This window comes from Hippopotamus amphibius, chromosome 7 (genome assembly GCF_030028045.1).
Source record: "Hippopotamus amphibius kiboko isolate mHipAmp2 chromosome 7, mHipAmp2.hap2, whole genome shotgun sequence".
Taxonomy (NCBI): Eukaryota; Metazoa; Chordata; class Mammalia; order Artiodactyla; family Hippopotamidae; genus Hippopotamus; species Hippopotamus amphibius.
In genome coordinates, this window is record NC_080192.1 from 73,795,325 (window position 1) to 73,817,034 (window position 21,710).

The 21,710-nt window shown below is 45.0% G+C and overlaps 1 protein-coding gene across 3 annotated transcripts in view; it reads right to left on the reverse strand.

The window, feature by feature from the left end:
- Window positions 1-21,710, reverse strand: part of LOC130857558 (acyl-coenzyme A oxidase-like protein) — a 109,641-nt gene that overhangs the window by 69,930 nt on the left and 18,001 nt on the right. The gene's annotated exons all lie outside the window — the stretch shown is intronic.

A 21,710-nucleotide genomic window follows, 5' to 3' on the forward strand; every position in this document is an offset into this window, starting at 1 on the left:
CCCTGCACTTTCTTCCAGTTCATCGTCCTCCCCCTTAACTCTCAGAATCCTTCCTACTCTCAAAATCTGCTTCCAGATCAGCCCTGCCGTGAGAGCTGACGGCTGTCGCGTCACCTCTCCCAGGAGTATGTGCACTTAGCACTCTGGCTCTGTCTAGGAAATGACAAAATTCAGCCCCATTTTGGAATTTTCAAGCCACATGGGCCAGGGAGGGTCACAGAGGGTGCTCCCGTGGGCAGCCATACACTCCAACCTCCAGGCACCCATTATCCTTGGGGGACCAGCTTCATTTCTGAAAACGGCCACTTGAGTCACAGAAGTGGGTATCCTGGCATTCCCATTGCTCGCAGAGCCTGAGGTCCTGGGAGCATCCCTGCTTCCCGCCCCGGGAGGCATCCCCTGATGCCCGCCTGCCTCCCCCAGGCCCCTCAGCATCACAGCAGTCTGGGCAGGCACTCTGCACAGTGCGATCACCTAGAGGTCACAGAAGCAACGGCGTCTTCACAAACCCACAGGAACCTTTTGTTACTTTCATAAAGGTAAACGGATCGTATTTATGGAAACATAAATCAGTAGCATTTCCAGCCTGGAGAAGTTCAGCCTTGCCTCCTCTCCCCCACCATAACCACAGGGTGAAATCTGCCCCCCAGCAAACCACATGAGATCAGGTTCTGACTGAGTGTGATCAGGCCCCAGAGTGTTTCCCCTGCAAGGGAGCAGCTGACTCACTTTCACCATCATCGTTCTACCATGTATCAAGTACCGGCCACAAGCCAGATACTGCGCTGGGTGCTTGACCCCAATTTCATTTATTATTTCACTTAATCCTCTTCCTCCTCTCAACAGCCCTGTGAGGTAGGCATTACCCTATTTTACAGATGAAGAGAGTGAGGCTCAAGGGCTATGCTGGAATGCTCTTGAATAACCTTTCAAGTTCTGGTGCGGAAAAGATGAAATATACCACCTTGGACTTGGGAAGAAGCCATTATACGTAAAAAGCCCATCTGCTAAAGGCTCAAAATAATAATTTTGAAGAAATAAAGTACTTTTTCCTTGAGCATTTTGCTCCGGTCTCTTCCAGCTGGGGAGGGAGGAACAGGTTCTCTGTTGTTCTGACACTTCTGAACTGTTCACACTCTGCACTGGAAACCAGGCCATCGGGGCTTTAAAATAACCGGAGCACGGGTTCACCCGCAGAGCAGCGGAATCAGCACCCGAATCCCGCCATCTCTCACAGGACGGGCACTGGAATCCCGCGAACGCAAAGATCTGTTATGTTCTTGTGTTCGTTCTTTACACGGAATATAATTTATTTCTCTTTTAGATGATGAAACTCAGCTTTGAACGCCTCTCTTCGCTTGAAAATTGAGTAAAACCGCATGACTGTTACCCTGATGAGTCCAGACTCTCCAGGGCCCTGTCAGAGCCCAAGTAGCAAGGCTCACGGCCCTCACAGAGCTTGCAGGCAACTGAAATGAAGTAGCGGAGAGAAAACCCAAAGGCCAACTGCGTGCAAGGCAGCGGCCGTGGCCGGCACATCAACCTCCAATCTCCCGAAACTACCAGGAACTGAGTCGTGATCTAATTTCCTTCGAACAGGCAGAGGGGCCCATCTTCATAAAAGTCTAAATCCTTGGGATAGCTGAAGTGACCCATTTAGAAACTAACTAGGTTCAAAAAGTCCTAGTCAGGGACTTCCCTGATGGTCCAGTGATGAAGACTCCCTGCTTCCAATGCAAGGGGCACAGGTTCGATCCCTTGTCAGGGAGCTGAGATCCCACGTGCTGCGTGGTGTGGCCAACAAAATATTAAAAAATTAAATAAACTGTTTTAAAAAAAAGTCCTAGTCATCCTTGTTCTGTGCGAATGTGTCTGACAGTTTAGGGAAAGACACGCCACGCCGAGAAGTTTCTGACTGGGGACTTGCTTTTACCTTCCTGAGGAACTTAAATTCTGAACATGGGGCCCCTGACTCTTTCTGGATAAATGCGTATAAACAGTTTGTGTGTGTGTGTGACGCTTTCTAATTAAAAATGAACTTTTACTGGGATGAAGTAAGAGAATAGCATTGACATATATACACTACCAAATGTAAAATAGCTAGCTAGTGGGAAGCTGCTGCATAACACAGGGACATCAACTCAATGATGGGTGATGACTTAGAGGGGTGGGATAGGGAGGGTGGGGATATGGGGATATATGTATACATACAGCTGATTCACTTTGTTGCACAGCACAAAGTTGCACAACAGTGTAAAGCAATTATACTCCAATAAAGAGCTTTAAAAAATGAACTTTTAAAATGAATTCCTAAAAGAAATATATAAGCATTGTAAAAACAAACCCACCAGAAAAAAGGAAAACAGAAAAAAAAGTCACCCATAATCTCATGATGAGGGCGATAAAAGGATGCCTGAGAAAGAAAGATTCCAAGAAAAAGGCTTGAGAGGAACGGTGGATCAAAAGGATGGAGGAAGATGTTGCAGGGACCCGGTGGGGAGAGACCTGGAAACCAACAGAGCAGGTCTGGGCAAAGGGAGCCAGGGAGTGTTCCGGAGGGAGGAGGGATATGACCACATGGGAGGAATAGTCAGAGGAGGCTGAGGAGGGAGTCAGGGGTGATGAAAGCCAGAACCAGGGGAGGAGGACAGAGGAAAGTAAGAGGGCTGGATCTGGGGGAAGGAGGAAAAACTCTGACCTCATAGCCATCCACAGCACCCATGGGTGGTGGGCTGGGGGACAGTCCTGGGTCCTGAGGCTGGAGAGGCCTGCCATGTCAGGTCATAACCCAGCACCTTCACTAGGCTTTATAAAGCCAGCACCACAGGGTGAGCCGAGAGAAGGGACAGCTGTGAAGGTCATTACTGAGGACCGATTTTGTTCTATTACAGAAGAGCTATCATTTCAACCCTTCACAACAGTATCTCAGCACCCCGTTTCAGGCACGAGGAAGCTGAGGGTCCCTGAGGTTTTCCCACTCTGCTCCAGCCTGCCCTGAGGTTTTACAACGCTGCTCCCTCTGTTTGGAATACTCTCCCCAGATCTCCGGGAGGCTAAAGCCTTTCTGGACCGCAGGGAGGCTGTCTCTGGTCCTTCTGTCTGAAACAGCTGCCCCACCCACCACCATCACTCTGTCTCCGCACTGCAGTCTATCTTCCTTCATATCGATAGCTTTTCATTCTATCATAATTATATACCAATGCTAGAATCTACTCCTTAAAAATGTACTTATTGCCTCTTTACCCCTTGCGGACTGAACACTCCGCGAGGGCACAAACTTTGCCGCATTGGCCACTGCCTCTCCAGCATGGAAATGAGACCTGGCACATCGTACGGGAACAACGTAATACCTGCAATTGGCCAAAGGAAATAACACATGGGTGGGTGACGAAATGGGGCTGGAACCCAGAGCCACCCAACTCCACTGCGAACCTGTGTTCTTCTTCCCTATAGAGCAGACAGGCAGCTGGACACAGGGACGTGGAGGTGGATGAGGAGGTGAAGAGACAGTCCTGGGAGGAGCTGCACAGCCCAGGAGGCTGTGTGGACAGAGTGACAAGGCTGGTCACACTCTGAGAGAGATCACAAAGGTCAAAGGCCGCGGGGACGGAATAGGACACGGAGCCCGTGGCCGGGCAGGGAAAGGCCAGGATCTCAGTGCCCAAGCTGGGCGCCGAGTGGCAGCAGGAGTGGCCCCAGGGGGGGCAGGGGCAGCGGGGGGGGGGGGGCAGAGGCCCAGGGAGACTGCTGCCCGAGGCCGCAGGTGATCCCGGTTCAGACCTCTGGGGGTGGGTGAGGCTGACTCGGGGGGCGGGAGGCAGGGTAGACTCGTTCACACATGGACCTGCCCTCCTGTACGGTGTTAAAGCCGGTGGGACCCAGTTAAGGGTACCACAGCTGCAGCTTCGAGAAGAAGGGTCACAAAACGGGGAACACAAACCTCTTCCGGTCTGGATGCTGCGTGGTGCAGGCGGAATGGGCCGTGTCGTCGCATCCTTGACTCTCCTGGTACGGGTCAAACAAGGGGCGACTCACGCTCCTCCAGAGGGTAAAGGGACCCTTGAATCGGCCCAGCAGCAGACCACCCGCCCTCAAGGACTGCAGGAAGAAAGGAGCCTTCTAGCCCAGCGACAACCAAACATAAGCTCTCCTGGGGGCGGGGGGGGGGGGGGGGGAGACAGGGGACGAAGACTCGGCACTTAGAGGGACACTGAGCAGGTGCCCAAGATGACGGCCGAGAGCGGGCCTCCTGCAGTGGCCAAGTGGGCCCAGAAGGAGAGGCGGCACTTTCTTGCTGACTTGACACCCAGCGGGGTCCCTGGAGCTGGGAGAAGCGCCAAGTTCTGGTGACGGCGGCCTGGTGCTTGGGTTCACGGCACACACCCGGGCTGTGGCCTCGGGCTCAGAGCAAAAAAGGCCTGGCAGGGGGCCCGCCATCTCCATTAACCCTCGGTCATCTCCCTGGAGCCGAAGCTGCTGCCCTTGCCTCCTCCAAGCCAGCAACGCCCTGGAGCCTTCCTCCAAGGAGGGACCGTGCTTTCCTCATAGGAAACGATCCCTGAGGAGCCGCCAGGGCCCAGGTAGGCCCATCCAGGATGAGGAATTTGGACTCCGTCTGTTCTTGCCATAGACAGAAAAGACCCATCAGCGCCCAGGGGCAAGGCAGGAACCGCTGTTCAGGGCATCATGATGGTATCAGCATCACACTGTCTCCTCCCAAAGCACATCCCTCCCAGGATCAACGCCTATGAGACCTGCTTCTACCCAGGAGGAGGTGGGCCTCTTCAATGCCCAGGATGCCAAGGGACCGGCTCCCTCCAAGGTACTTTCTAGAAGAGTCTGAAGTATTCTAGGAAAATGATGAGAGTTGTACTTCCTATTCTCTACTCCTACCGCTTCCCGGGGCATCTTCTCTCCATCGTCCAGCCACAGGACTCCCTCACTCCCTCTTGGGATTCTGTTTCATTTTTTCTAAGCCTCACAATTGTCTCAGCTTTAACTAGGGAGCAAAAGAGGCCTGCTCGGCTGGAAGACCGCACATCACCCATGGTTCTCGGCTCCTGTGTCCACGCCGAGCGCTCCTGACGCATGTGCGGTTGAAGCCTCGTGGGGCAGCGGACTGGGTTCCCATCCTGCCTGTCACGTGGGGAATCTCTCCATGGCAGGCCTCAAACTTTGGCCTCCAGTGTATCTCAAAACTAAAAATTTAACTTGGGAAACCCTATAAAAAAACATTACAGAGAGTGTGTGCATGAGTGTGGCACGTGTGTGTGTGTGTGGTAGACTGAATTGTGTTCCTGGAAATTCCTACGTTGACTTCGTAATCCTCAGGACCTCAGATGTGACTGTATTGGAGACAGGAGCTGTGCAAAGGTGATTAAGGTTAAGTGAAGTCATTGGGGTGATGACTGGTGTCCCTGTAAGGAGAGGATATTAGGACACAGGCACACCAAGGAAAGACTGTGTGAGGACACATGGAGGAGAAGATGGCCATCTATAGGCCAAACAGAGAGCCCTCAGGAGAAACCAACCTGCCAACACCTTGATTTGGATGTCTAGCCTCCAGAATTGTGAGAAAATAAATTTCTGTTGTTTAAGCCACTCGGCCTGAGGTACTTTGTTTTGGCAGCCCAAGCACCGTGTGTGTGCGTGTGTGTGTGTGTGTGTGTGTCTGTGTGTGTATCTGTGTGTGTGCAGTGTTATCTCAAATCTTGCTTATTCTCCACCAGAGACAAATCAATGTGAACTGCTTCTCCGATGTGAATAAATCCTTCGGAGTCTCAGGAAATCGTTCTCTAGCCATGCTCTCCGGGCACTCCCTAGCACCTTGGGTTTTCATTACAAAATGAAATGGTTGTTTCCATAATTTTTCTTCTCTTCCACCTTAGACTCCTAAGTGGGGGCCTTTGCTTATACCTTTCAGGTTGGGGCTGGGGAGATGAGACAAAAGAGGGGAGTGAGGGAAGAAAGAGGTCTCCTCCCCCAAAAGTGAATAATATTTTCCATTAGCTTACTTCACTCTGAATAAAGAAAGAAATGCGGACGAGACAGAAGGAACTCTAAACGCCGTGCTCCCCAAGCCAACAGCATCCTCGGGGGGCACGCAGGCCGGGATCTGGGAGGAAAGAGCACACGGGGTAGATGTGTTCTTCTAGCCCTGCCTTCTGGGTTACATCGGGCCTCGTAGCACGTCATTGTGAATGTCATTAAGGTCGTGTCCCATTTCAGTGAGGGTCCCACGAAACATATTTTATGATTCATACTTTGTACATTGGAAGTTTAATATGTTCCTGCTGTTTTTAACATCTCTGATTTTTTTTAACTATACGATTACATTTAATACATGTGTCAGAACAAATTAGAAACAGGCTTTCTTCCCCCCTTTTAAACAGACTGAGGGTACATTTTGTTAATGTGAAGAAGAAAAAGACAAAATCAATCTTATCATATTGGTTAAAGGAGGGTCGATGGAAAATAGACCAGCCAGCAGGGACTGGGTCTTAGGGTTGCATTAATTTTACACTGATGTTTCTCTGCCACCCTGAATGGGGGGGGACACATATATATGGGCAGCTTGTGTGAGAGTCACTGCACCCTTTCCTGTGACAGCTGTGATTGGAGTGGGGTCTTCTGACAGCCCAGAAGATGATGGATGTTCTGATGGAGGTGATAACAGGTTGTCCCGCCCTGCCCTGTGTGCTTTGGGGTGACCCTGCACTCTTAGCGCTTATGAACCGGGGGGAGTGTGTGGGAGGGAATTCATTCACAGGTCCCATCACCAAATGTACACTGAAGGTCTCGTGTTGCAGCCACTACACCACACACTGCAAACCACAGACAGTCCTGTCTTAGGAGACAGATAGGCATCGGTCAGGTAGACAAATAAGACAAGTAATTAAAAAATTCATGGTAAGTGCAGAAAGGAAAAGATCCGGGTTGCATGCAGAAAGAATAAACAAGGAAGATCTCGTCTAACCTAGACGCCAGAGAAAGTTTTCAGGGCTTGTTTAACTTGGAACCATCAGGAAGAGAAATCAGCTGAGCCAGGGATGGAGACAGTGTGCTCCAGGTGACAGAACAGCATGTGTAAACACCCTGTGGCCAAGAAGAGCACAGAATGTTCAGAACTGGAAAGAAGGCTGGGCTGGACGTGGTGAGTGGGGAGGAGAGTGGCCCAAAGGTAAGATTGGAAACAGGCGTCAAGTGACTTGGGACCTCAAGAGGCATCTCAGGGATTCATTTTGTGTTAGTTTAGGTGCAATGGAAAGTCATAAGATAATTTTAATCTTTGGAGTAAGATGACTTGTGACTTTAAAAGATGGCTCTAGCTGCTGAGTGATCATAGCCCACAGGAGGCGAGAGAGAAGGGGCTAGACTAGTTGGTGAAGATGGGAGACCTGGGTGACTTGGAGTCAGAGGGAGAAGGGCTTGGACAGGGCTGGGTGTGTGTGTGAGAAAGAGAAAGTCCAGGCCACATGAACGGGAGGTGTATGGTGTGGTGTTTACCGAATTGGAGCATCCTTGTGGAGGAGTATATTCGTGAGAAGGATTAAATGTTCATACCTATAAATGTTAGGTGTGAGAACTGGAGAGACACCTAACTGCTCTGGCCAAAATGAAGGTGAGATACAAGACTCTGCAGATGCAAAAAGATGTCTGGGAGGAAGATATAAATTAGTCCCCACTATGTAAGCCTTCAAAATCAATGGAAGGCACAGAATTATCAAGAGCATTAACTACACAGAGAAGAGAGGATCCAGGCTCACATTATGGAAAATGCCAACATTCTGAGGTCAGGTAGAGGAAAACTGGCGGAGGAGACTGAGAAGACAAAGAAGCAGAAAGAAAGCTGAGAGTATGGTGTCCTGAAAGCTTGGGAGAAGGGTGTGTCCAGGAGGCAGAGGTCGACCACGATAAATGATGCTGGGAGCTAAGGCAGGTGAGGACCCAGAAGGATGCTTTGGACTGAGCCTCAGGGAATCAACGGTGACTGGCCAAACACAGCTGAAGTAGCAGGGAGGAGGGGAAGCCAGATTTGCTTGGGACAGCTATTACTGGCAATATGGCAGACGAGATAGTCTTTAACAAAAACTGTCTCCCAGTAGAAACCACTGAAAATATGCTTGATGGACTATTTTTCAAAAATCATTTTGATGCACATCAAGCTGGTAAAGAGAAAACTCAGAGGCTGAGCTCAGTGAGAGAGCATGACTCCGAAATGGGTAGCAGGTGTTGAGGCCAGGTAAACAGTTATGTAAAGTATAAATGCAGTCCTCTGGAAAACAACGCCTACCAGGGGTTAATTGAGAAAAAACCACCCCTCACCCAAGAAGGTAATGAGGAAATTTATTAGTCTCAGCTCTGGCTGTGGGTGGAGGGGGAGAAACATCTCTGCTGAGAATTCTGACCGTGGCCTACATTCAGATAACTCTGGGGCCAGAATCCATGCTTCCTGTGAGGCCCTCAATGCTCCAAGCAGAGGAGCCAGTTCAAAGTGAGTTGTAGCCTCTAGGATCCGGCCGAAGTAAATGCAGATCCTTTCTGGCCTGAAAGACCTACCAAGATAAAGTTCCAAAATTCATGGGCTCAAGAAAAAAAATATATCACAAAAAGCAAGGGAAAGTAAAGGACAACCAGAGGAGACAGATAACAATGAACAGGATCGAGACTGCAGAGGCAGCAGGTGACCTTAGCTGCTGCGCCAGCGAGGAGATGATACAAGAACACGAAGAGACAGTATTCAAAATAAGAATGGCCTAAAATTTTTCAAAACTGTCAAGTGACACAAGTCCACATATTTAGCAAACCCAAATGACCCCAAATAGGAAAAATAAAAAAACAAATTCAGGGCTTCCCTGGTGGCACAGTGGTTAAGAATCCGCCTACTGATGGGGGGACACGAGTTCGACCCCTGGGCTAGGAAGCAACTAAGCCCATGCGCCACAACTACTGAGCCTGTGCTCTAGAGCCTGTGAGCCACAACTATTGAGCCCATGTGCCACAACGACTGAAGCCCGCACGCCTACAGCCAGTGCTCTGCAGCAAGAGAAGCCACCGCAATGAGAAGCCCACACACCGCAACTAGAGAAAGCCCATGTGTAGCAACGAAGACCCAAGGCAGTCAGTAAATTAATTAATTAATTAATTAATTAATTAATTTAAAAAATTCATACCTAGATACATTATAGTGAAATCATAGATGACCAAAAATAAAATAAAGTATCTTAAAAGAAGCAGAGAGAAAAAAATAGACTGCCATGAAAAATTACAATTAGACAGAAAACTGTTTCCTCAGCAACAAGAAAATCCAGAATAATAATAAATAGTAGTAAACACATCAGAATAATAGTAAAAACATCAAATACTGAGTGAAAATAACTGTCGACCATGAATTCTATTCTTAACAGTACTTAGCCTTTCAAGAATGAGGATGAAATAAAGACACATTCAGACATAGAAAAATTAGGTTTACTGCCACAGACCCACACTATGCTCAAGAAAGTGACTAAAGAGCTGCAAGAAGGAATTGTGAGCAAATAAACTGGTAAAAAGTGGTAGTTCTAGAGAAACCCTGATTCCACATAATAATAAATATGATGGCTAATACATGGGATTAAAAAATGTAGTACTAAAGTAGTGGACAATAATACTGTAGAAAGTGGAGCTGGTGATTAGTGAAAGCAATCAAAGCTCTCATATTCTTGGGAGAGTGGAAAAATAATGATTAATTTTAAACTTTGTGTGTTAAATGTACATACTCCAACTGCTAGAGTGCCCACAAAATGAACATAATAGCATGAAAACTGGAAGAAAGAAGAATGGAAAGAGGAAAACAAAACAATAAATCTGAAAGTAAGAAGCCTAAATAAGTAGAGATAAGACATAACCAAAGAAAACAAGGAGTAAGATAGGAGAAAAGAATTCAAATATATCAGCAATGACAATAAACATTTAGACTAAACAGATAAAAATGAGGTTGTCAGAGTAAATTAAATTTAAAAACCAGATAAGTGTTGTTTATAAGAAATATAAATGCAACATGCTAACACAGAAAAGCTGAATGTAAAAGGATCTCACAAATACCAACCAAACTAACAAATATTAACCAAATGGAAGCCTTTGTCCTTATACTGATATTGGGCAAAGTACATTTTAAGACATTACTAGAGCTAAAGAGAGTCACTACAAGAAGACCAAAGATTCAGTTCGCTAGGAACATGGGACAATTCTAAATTTGTAAACATCTAATAACACAACTTGAAAACAGTGAGACCAAAATTGGTAGAAACACACGGAGATACCAACAAATCTACCATCAACAGTGGGAGATTTTCGTCCACTCAATAACTGTTAGGTCAGCCCGACTAAAACATCAGTAAGAATAGGGAGCATTGAAATAATGCCATCTAGTAAGCTTGATCTTTTAGTCACATTTAAAACCCTGCAGCTCATTACAGAATGCATCTTGAAGCTCACGTGGAAACTATCTGTGTTCTGGGTCACAAAATAGGTCATAATAAATTTCAGAAAATCGGTATCACACTGGCCCTTTTGTCTGACTATGATGGAATTAACCGAAAAAACACAACGTGATAATAATGCTTGTAACGGCAACAAGACAAGAACAGTCACTAAAAAGAAGGCAGTATGTACAGTGGTTATACTTTGTGGCCAAACTGTCTGGGTTTGAATCTTGATTCTGCCAGCTCGGGAGCTGTGTGATCCTGGGCAAACTGCTTAAACTCTCTGTGCCTCACTTTTCACATACATGATATCAGGGTCATAACAGTCCTACTTTGTAAGGTTGTTGTGAGGATTATATAACTTAATCAATGTAAAATGTGAAAACTGTGCCTGACATATAGTAAGACTTCAACAAAGTTTGGCTATTATTATTTTTAAATACTAGACATTAGGAAATTAAAAAAACATACTCAGCTAATTCATGGGTCAAATAAGTCATGGTGGACATTAAAATATGCTTAGAATTGATAAACAGAAACTCTCATATATCAAATCATGGTTGATCAGCCAAAGCAGTATTTAAAAAGAAATGTTATAAATTTAAATGTTTATAATAGAGTTAGAGAGATGGCAAAATTAATGAGATAACATGCAAGTTAATGTAACAGAAGAAGAGCAGAAAAGCAAATAAACTCAAAGAGAATAGAAGGAAATAAATAATGAAGATAAGAATCAACGAAATGGAAATCCCAGATACAATCTGGAGAGGATCAACAGAACCAAAAGTCTATTATTTGGGGGAAAAAAGAAAAAAGAAAAAAATAGAGCACGAGGTAAAGAATAGGGAAAACAAATAATATTAGGAGTGGCAAAGGGAGCATAACTACAGATATAGCAGGGATAAAAAGATAAGAGGGTATCATGAACTTTATGCCAATAAATTTTAAAAAGAAGAAATGGACAAAGTAGTAAACAAATATAAATTGCCAAAACCGACTCAAGAAGAAATAGAAAACCTGAATAGCTACAACCACTAAGGAAAGAAAACCAATCATTTTAAAAGTCTAAGAAAGGAACTATGAGACCTATGTGGCTTTACAGGTGTTTGTATGAAATATGCAAGGAACAGATCATTCCATTTTATACAAACTCTTTGAGAGAACAGAAAAAGAAGAAACACACCCTTCCTGTCATTTAATGGGGGTGTTATAACTTTGATACCCAGATTAGACAAGGGCAGAACTAGGAAGGAATAAAACAGGACAACTTCACTCATGATCACAGATGGAAAAATCCTAAATGAGTATCAGCAGACAGAATCAACGTGAATTAAACATACACGTACATGCACACACACACATACATCAAGACTAAGTTGTATTTATTTCCAAACCCAAGAGTTATTAAACATTAGAGTATCTGTTGATGTAAATTCACCACATAAACAGATTAAAGGAGGAAAAGGTGTGATTATCTCAGTAACATAAAGGAACATAAATAATTCCATAAAATGTAGATCCACTCATAATTTTAAAACCAAACGAAAAAACGAGCACGCACAGAAACACACAAAAGCCTTTTCATAAACAAAGGGTAAGACGTACCTGCCTTAACATGACAAATAATATCAGCAGAATATCCACATCAAATAACATCCTTAACGGTGAAAAAGTAAGCACATGCCCATTAAAGTCAAGCATAAAATATAGGTGCCCGTTATCAACCACTTCTTTAACCATTGCACAGGAAGTCCTGGCCACTTCAATGATACGACAAAGAAATAAATGTGAATAATCGTAAAGGAAGAAACAAGCTGTCATTTTTCACGGGGAATATGATTATGATCACAGGAAACACAAAAGAACCACAAACAGATTACCAGAATTGTTATGACAGTTTAACAAGGTTGCTGGATACAAGATCAATATACAAAATTCAACTCCATTCCTATACACCAGCCTGAAAGGATTAGTCAGAAAATATTTTAAAAGCTATCATATATACCATTACAGATATCTGCTCAGCCACTAACTCAGAACTGTCTCACTACCCATACAAGTGGGGCATCAGCAGCCACGTCCATAATGTGAGCCCATTCCCTAACCAAAAATGTCTGAGTTGGGAAGGACACCAACTCCAACTGAGCCAACTCCAACTGATTTGGCACTGAATCTATGAGACACCATCTCAGAAAGTGGCTGGAATGGGGATGTTATGAATCCCACAGCCAAAGGACAGCCACATGTGCAGAGGAGTAAGAATAGGCAGACACCAGACAGGCAAAGGCTGAGACTATGCCCCCAAGGGAAGCAGAAACCAAGAGCAGAGCTGTGTCTACTCTAGACTCCTTCCCAGTTCCTGGTCCTCATGAGACCTGGATTCCAGAACACATCTCTCTCTCTCTCTCTCTCTCTCGATATATTTTCCTCTCTTACTTGTGCAAGTTTATAATGGGTCTCTCTTACTTGCTTAACTGAGATGATCACAAACTCAAAAAGAAGCTTCATTTTTTCCCCCATTCTTATTTCCTTGATGTGATGGAGTGAATCCTTTTAGAGAGTTATGAACCATTTCAAGGGAGAGTAAAATGAGAGTACAGTAGATTCAAAAATTTGGCAAATTGGCCCAGGATGGATGCCAGCTCTATCCGTTACTCTCTCATGTGGCTGGATGCTATCCATTGCATATAAAATTTATAATTGCCTTCTTTACGCCTTTAAGAAATCTGGGCTGAGATCTTCAAAGGACTGTTGCCAATATAATGGAGTGTCCTTGGGTCATTTTAGTAATCTCTCTTTTCCTTATCAGTGATGAGGGTCAGTGTTACTGCCTTCTACTCTCCCAACTCTAATTTGCTTGACAAGATAAGACCTATGTACATAAGACACTCACAAATATGACATGTGGATCTTCTCACTAGGAGATGATTTTTTTCCCAGTGACCAGAGGTTAACAACAAAACACAGAGGCTTGTTTACAAATTGTGGATTATGTTAAATGAGGATAAATGTAGAACACTGATTAACATGGAACCCAGGGGCCAGAAACAAAGTTATCATCCCCCTGCCCCAGAAAAAAAGCAAAGTCCAGAATTAGGGCCAAGAGACTTGGATTTGGAAGACCCAAATTAGAGCCCCTGCCTTCAACTTTTACTAGATCTGGAGAAACAGAAACTACCTCTAGTCTTAGTTCCTCCATCCATGGGAAACCTCGTGGACAATTATTCCCACTGATAGGACTGTGGGAGGATTAAAGGTGGCCACATCTACACAGGTCCTGGCACTTTACCTAGCAGGGACTCAGGAAATGTTATGGTCTCATAGATGGAAACCTCTTTTGAACAGTAAAAGCCAATTCCTCTAATCTTGGAACAAGGTTCTTTCAAAGCTGAGAAATAGCTAATCATCATAAGGTGTTTTTTTTTTTTTTATTGTGCTGTCTTTCCAAATCCCTACAATCAGAAAGTGACAGCAGAGATAAGCAGAAGCCTAGGATTTAATCTGGAGCCCCAGAATGTTGGAATTCTTCTTTGAAGGCTCTCAATCTCTCCAAAGAAAGGGGTCTTCCATCTATGAAATGGAAAGGCAGGGAGCTGCTCAGAGACTCATTGGTGCCCTAGAAAAATTAGGCTGGGGCTAAGCAAAGGATCTGGCTGATTAAGCTGGCACAGTAACCACTGAAAAGGCCCTTCATTGGGGCCAATGCTTGGGCCCCAGCCAGTCCCTTCTTAGGAGGTGTGCCAGATCCAGCCTTGGATCCCTTCTGAGTATGGGCTGAATCCTTTCTGCTCTGCTACCCAGTTACTTGGTGTTATAGCTTAATTTCCCCCTACCCTGCCCACATATGCATTCCTAGTCTGCTGGACCCATGACCTTCAGACTGAGACTCCTCCACCAGCACCACTAGCTACACATGGCCCAGGCACAAGCCAGGATTTTTCTTGGCTCTGTTTCCCCTTATGAAGTTGGATGGGGAGCAAGATGGTCTCTGCCATATTAGATCCAAGTCAGGCTGACCTACTTATCTGTTTTGAGAGATACATGTCTAGGGGACTGCCGTGAAAAGCTGAGACGTTTTTTCTTTTTTGGCTGCGTTGGGTCTTCATTGCAATGCACGAGCTTCTCATTGCGGTAGCTTCTCTTGTTGCGGAGCACAGGCTCTAGGCGCACAGGCTTCAGTAACTGTGGCTCGCGGGCTCTAGAGTGCAGGTTCAGTAGTTGTGGTGCACGGGCTTAGCTGCTGCATGGCATGTGGGATCTTCCCGGACCAGGGAACAAACCCATGTCCCCTGCACTGGCAGGCAGATTCTTAACCACTGTGCCACCAGGAAAGTCCTAAAGTGAGCCTTTAAACAAACACTATCTATTGTACTCCAGGGAATAGTAAATCTGTAGCATCCAAGATGGAGGGAGGCCCTCAAATGACTGTCCTTCTTGTACCAACCTGCCTGCCTATCTCCCTGCACAGAGTCCACCTTGTCTGGAGCCCACTTTGCCTTCTAGAAGAGCTTCGAGTCCTCCTTGGGGCTGGGCACTGGCCCATTGAGCTCTTGGATTTTTGAGTCTGGTTTTACTAGTTCTTCTGGCTCTTGTTTGGTCGCCAGCCCTCTTAGCTGCTTGCATTTGGAGACCCTATATCCTTACTGGTCTGCAGCACCCCAGGAAACCAGGAACCACATGCAAGAGTCTACCAGCAGGAGCAGGCTCCTAGCAGAGGCTGGCCAGGCTCCTTTAGAAGTGGAATGAGGGCTTGAGCCTCAGCACATGGACTTCATGTCATCTCTTTGGGATTCTCAAGAGTTCTGTTTTGCTTATTTCAGGCCTTGGCTGTATTCCAAGAAATGGGTGATGCCAGATAAACAAGGTGGTGGTACACCTCCCTGAGGAACTAGTTGTTTCAGTGTTCTCTTGTGCAATCTTTAAAATATAATGATTCTGTCATCGTCCAGCTGGATTACATCTCCAAATAGCAAACAGCAGCTCCGTGTCTAACATGAAAGGCACAGTCGGCGCGTGTTTGCTGATAACCTTATCATCATGCTGGGTCAGGGATCTCGTCTGAGAATTTATCCTGCTCCAATTTTGTCCACATATGTCTTCGTGCTGCTTCACCAGTTTTGTTCTCCCATGTGGGATTCAGGAACATACTGAGGAGAAACAGAGCAGCCGGGGGTGGAGATGAGAAGGTTCTCACGGAAGGGCCCTAATTGGGGTGGGGGTGGGGGGCTAAAATCCCACAGTGGAGACGGACCCTGAGGACTCAGTGAGCCCAGGGGGGGCATCTTCCAGTGCTGGAGGGCACAGCCCCAGGCCATCCAGGTACAGGTAACACTCAAGGGCCAAGGGATACTATAGAAGGTCTCTGTGAAGAATTTGGCTGTGCAGAGCCAAGGTCAGCAGGGGGCTGCAGCTCTGTTGAGGGTGAAGGGGGTGGCCCACAGTGGGGACCATGCAGCGGGTGCTGGCCCCCGGCCTGTCTCTGCCGACCCTGATGTTTGGAGTCCGATTTGCTGAGAAGGTGACTTGCCTCCAGGGTCCAAGGCTGCACCCTGAAAAGCCCCACCCAGGCAGCCCCCACACAGGTCGAATGTGTCAGGGTAGGGGATGGGGAGGCGAGAGGGGGAGAGGGTTGGGACCCTTCACTGTAATCACATCCAGGAAGAAGGAAGAGGAGAGTCAAGTAGGTATTGGCTTTTTTTTTTTTTTTTTTTTTATTTTATTTTATTTTTTTGGGGGTACACCAGGTTCAATCAACTGTTTTTATACACATATCCCCATATTCCTTCCCTTCCTTGACGCCCCCCCGGTATTGGCTTTAAGAGAGAACAGAGAAGGAAACTGAGACTTTAAGAGATAAGGCCCAAGGTCACAGCATCCTGACCTTGAGATTCCACCCCTTCCATGACAAGATGCCCCGCCCCCCCGGCTCAGAACGCCCTCTCAATGACGCAGCCCCACATGAGCCAGAAATTGAATCCAGGGTTCTGTCTCCCACTCCTCGCCCAGCCAATGGCAGGAAATTTAATCTGGGTTTGCTTGGGTGTGGAGAAAAGAGGCCATGTGCAAGTTCAGTTAAATATCAACAGCCTGAAGACTTGGTTGACCCCATCAGTCGTTAAAGAAAGAAGGCAGAGAGCAAAGGAAGCAGCAGGACTGAGTCACACAACTACTGGGAGCTGGCAGAGGCTCTTCTCTGCACTCCCACGCGGGCAGGTGAAGGGTTTTCATCACATCCAAACCAGGCCGGTGGTTTCTCCGCTTACAGGCTGAGGTTAGAAGCCGCAATGCAGACCAGACCGCGTGTGAACACTGCAACAGCACGTGGCCGTGCCAGGAGCACGCGCCGCCTCCCCAGCTCCCGTTCCAGCCTCTCCCTGACTCACTAAGGAGGTTTGGGGTCACTGAGCTGCATCCCGCCTCCCTTTCCTCAGCTCCACAACAGAGAAAGGGTCTGGGTGGAAAAGAAGGGTCTGGACCTGCTAGCCAACCTCCAACCCCATCATCTCTGCCTTTTCATTGGGGTATTTGCATGCTAAGTGTTTATTACCATGGCTAGGCTTACATCTGCTGTCTGATATTTGTTTTCTATTTGAACTATCTCTTTACTCTCCCATATTTCCTCTTTTCCTGCCTTCTTTTGGATAAACTTAGTATTGTTATAATTCCATTTTAACTCTTTGGTTGGCTAATTGGCTACAACTTTTGGTTTTATTATTTTAGTGGAACCTTTAGGATTTATAGTATAAATCTTCAACTTGTCATAGTTGACTTTCAGGTGATACTGTATAACCTCACTTATAGTACAAGAACCTTACAATGGCACATTTCTTTTTCTTCCCTTCCAGCCGTTATGCGATTGATTACGGTGGTACATTTTTACCTTTACCTAGGTTATAAACATCACACTGTTACAGGGAAGAGCTAAATCGGACACCATGTGAGATCTGTTTGTTTTGCATTAACCTTTGTATTCTATTGCTTTTGCTACAAGTTTAGAATGTTGCTTTATAGCCTGAAATATACAGGACAGCCCATTCTCCAACCTCTGACCTTTGGGGGTGTAACACTTTTCCATTCATTAAAGTTGCAGAACAGAGAATAACATTTGCCTTGTTGGAGGTTTACAGGAACATCGTGACCTGACCTACGTGGACTGCTGCAAGAACAAAGGATTCTGGCACCAAGGTCTGCAACAACCAACAGCGCCCCCTTCCCTTTTCAGTATAAAAGAAGCCTGAATTCTACCTCAGGCAAGATGGTTTTTTGACAGACACTAGTCTGCCCTCTTCTCCATCTGCCAGCTTTCTGAGTAAAGTCATATTCCTTGCCTCAACACCTCGTCTCCAATTCATTGGCCTGTCACGCGGTGAGCTGAGCCAGCTCAGTAACAACACTACGTTGTTATGGTTTTTGTTTAAAGAGATTTAAATACTAAAAAAAAAGTTTATGTATTGACATATAGTTACTATTGATATTTTTGGTGCTTTTCATTCCTTTCTGCAAACCCATACTTCTATCTGGTATCATTTTCTTTCTGCATGAAGAATTTCCTTTAATATTTCTTACAGTAAAAGCCTGCTGGTGTTGAATCCCTTCAATTTTTGCGAGTCCAAATATGTCTTTATTATGCCTTTTTTTTTTTAGAAACATAAATTTGCTGAGTATAGAACTTCAGATTGATACTTTTCTTATTAGTACTTTAAAAAGGTTGCTCCGTTTTCTTGCTTGCCTTTTTTTCCAGTGAGAAATCTGTCATCCTTACCTTTGTTCTTTTATACGTAACATTTCTTTTTTTTCTCATTTGTGAGTCTTAAGGTAATCCAGACTGGCTGGTGGGAAAACGCACTATTTCCCAGTCCTGTGTGAGCACTGGATACTGTTCCCTCTAATCCTTTTGGGTGACTCTTTCCACAACCTCGAGTGGTTTCCTCGTACTTATGCAGTCAGTGTCAACGGAATGACAGCAGGGGACCGGCTGTAGGTCTCTGAGTTCTCTTTCTGTCTGGTTCTTTATCCTGTGAATTTTAGATGTGTGGGTCTCCCTGGACTCTCAGCTCCATGTCTTCAAATCCGGGAGTTTGCCGGGCCCTGCTTTGGTTTCCCCTCGTGGGGCATGGCATGGAAACACCCACAAGGCAGTAAACAGGGACAACTGTAGGGTTCATCTGGTTCATTTCCTCTCTCTCAGAGATCACCATCCCTCACTGCCTGAAGTCCAGCATCTTGCAAACTGTTGAGCTCATACATATTGTTCTTTTGTTGTTTCAGTCAGGAGGGTATATCTGCTGCCTGTTACTCCAACTTGGTCAGAAACAGAAGTCCGCTAATGTTCATTTGACTGAAACCTTGGGGCCTCCCAGTTGCATGCAGTGTACAGTGTGCTCTCTTCACACGTCCTGGCCCTAGGGACAGGGAACATATACCTAGTACACTGCTCCACACGTAGAAAGAACTTAGAAACACTTAACAATGACTCTTAACCAGCAGTCATTAAGGAATGGAGTGCTTGCGTTACAAAGTATGAAAGTTCCAACCAGTGTCCATCCATGGGATCTGACTTTGGAAAAATTTTTTTTTTTGCATGAAATCTCATTGATCCCAGGCTTTATGCATGAAAAGAGACAGACTTTGCTGAAAAGGTAGAGAGAGTTAGAAAAAATTTAAGCTAGGAAACCAAGGAGTTAAAAGATGGAAATATAGTTCAATTCCAAAGTTCACTTCTCTTTATACCCTGTATACATCTACCTCCTTGCTAAGGGTTACTCTTGCAACATTCAGAGAAGGCAATGATTGCCAAGGCTCTTGTAGAAACAGACAACCTAAGACTTTCTCATGATTTCCTGACACGGAGTGATGATGTTATTCAAATCAACCACCAAGTGCTATGGAAACATTGATTTATGGCGAGAAAGACACTCAGAATCCAAAGGTTTCCAGGGAACAGATTAAGAGCAGCAATTCTAGGATCGTGAATTCTCGGTCCAAATGCTGGAGGCTGGAGTCTTCCCCTCAAATCTGAGATGAGGCAGCAGCCAGGAAAAACGGATCACTTTTTGTTAGTGTCCGTTCTTAGGAGACATTTAAATGCCTTTATCTCTTTCCCACTTACAGATACATAATCTTAAGTCCCAAAGGGCCAAATTAGTAGCATTCCAGTGAAAACAGAATCATCAGATTTTGGTCATAGCAGAAGCCACCCCATACTGTGAGCTAGAAAATATATTCCCTGAAAGCCCAGCTTCTTCTTATTGCCATGGACACACTCTGCTGACCTGCAGCTCTCAACTCTATATCGCCAGGTCCTTCTTTGATCCATGGGTCTGGGCTGTGTTGTGAAAACGACAGGCTATGACCCACTAGCAGGTCATGAAATCAATTTAATGCATCATGACTAGCTTTTCTTAAAATGACATAAAATTAAAAGAAAATACTAGAGCACATCACAATAGTGAGGTGAATGCTGTTTCACAACATGTATTTTTTCGATTATGTGTATGTATGTTTGTAAATACAGGGTGGTAATGAAAAGTGTACCCTTTCCTTTAGGTTGTGGTCAAAAGAGTTTGAAAGCCAGTAGTCCTGCAACTATTAAGATGCTGTGTTCAACTCCTGGTAGAGGTGGGAATTAGTACAACCTTTGGTGACGATACAAATATCATTTAAATACTTGATCTCAAGGAAACAATCACAGGTGTGCAGAAAAAAAGTTTGGTACTAAAATACTGTCCATAGTGTCATTATAAGAAAGAAAAATTTGACATACACTAAAGGGTTGGTTGGATAAAGTATGGTGCATCTACATGATAAAAGGTACTAGCCATTACAACTTCACAGCAAAGGAGTGATCTGATGGGGTAGCCATATCAACTCTTAGATGAAAGGAGAGGTTATAAAATTTTAAACACATACACAGACAACGCATAGAAAGATTATGACAGCAATCACCCCTGGGAAAGTATAATTGTGGGATTTATTTACTTTCTTCTCTGTGTCTTCGTATTTTCAAAAATTTCTACAATGGACATGCACCACTTCTGTAATTGGTGAAAATAATACAATAAATGTGATTTCAAACATGCTTCATTCATCAAAGAAGCTGCCTTCCACAGACATTGCTCACTTCAGTTAATAGTAACAAACATGAAATTTAGCAGTTAAGAGATGCGGGAATTAGGGACTTCCCTGGTGGTCCAGTGGTAAAGAATCCACCTTGCAATGCAGGGAACACCTATTCGATCCCTGGTCAGGGAACTAAGATCCCACATGCTGCAGGGCAACTAAGCCTGCATGCCGTAACTAGAGAGAAAACCTGCATGCCACAACTAGAGAGAAGCCCATGCACCGCAACAAAGAGCCTGCGCACCGCAATGAAAGATCCCAGATGTCATAATGAAGATCCCATGTGCTGCAGCTGACCCAGCACAGCCAAAAAATAAAAAATAAAATATTTTTTTAAAAGAGAAATAGGATTTAAACAGGGTGTATGTTTAAAGTAGAGTAAAAAATTTGGAGCCAGATGTAGTCATATCTTGTTAAATTGTACAGTGATTTTCCATCCCAGCCCTCTTTTCAAGTCCATCTTTCCTAAACTACTCAATAAATGAGCCATCAAGATGAGTCTTACAGGCTTTAAAGCCAATAAACACTACCATGCTTCTGAATATGAGTAGCCTAGAGGCAATGCCAGTGTTCTCTCTTCCCAAAAAAGTAACAATAGAATAAGATGTTTAAATAAAATGTTCAAAGTAAAAAAGTAATAATAAAGCAAGGAAAGACCACAGGGGCCAAGTTTTATGGATTAATCTCAAGTTCTAAGGGTAAGAAAGAAAAATGGAGGCATAGGGCAGTTATTCATTTAGTCAGTCCATCTGTCCAGCAGCCCATCAGTCTGTCTTCTATCAATCTGTCATTCAGTCAGTTCAGTGAGTCAATAGCTGCTTAATGATACTCCCCACTATAGTCAGAAGTAGCGCTGTGATGATCAAAGACTTGGTCTCTGCCCTTTATAATAGGGAAGAACAAATCTGACTCCATACTGGATCTGTTTCTTTTACTTTGACCTTTGTATCCTGTTGCTTTTGCTATGAGTTAAGAATGTTGCCTATGGCCTGAAATATACAGGATAGCCCATTTCTCAAGGCTGTGACCTTTAAAGGTATACCACTTTTTCATTCATATAGAGATAAAAAGTTGCAGAACAGAGAATAACATTTGTCTTGTAGGTTTACAGGAACATCATGACCTGAC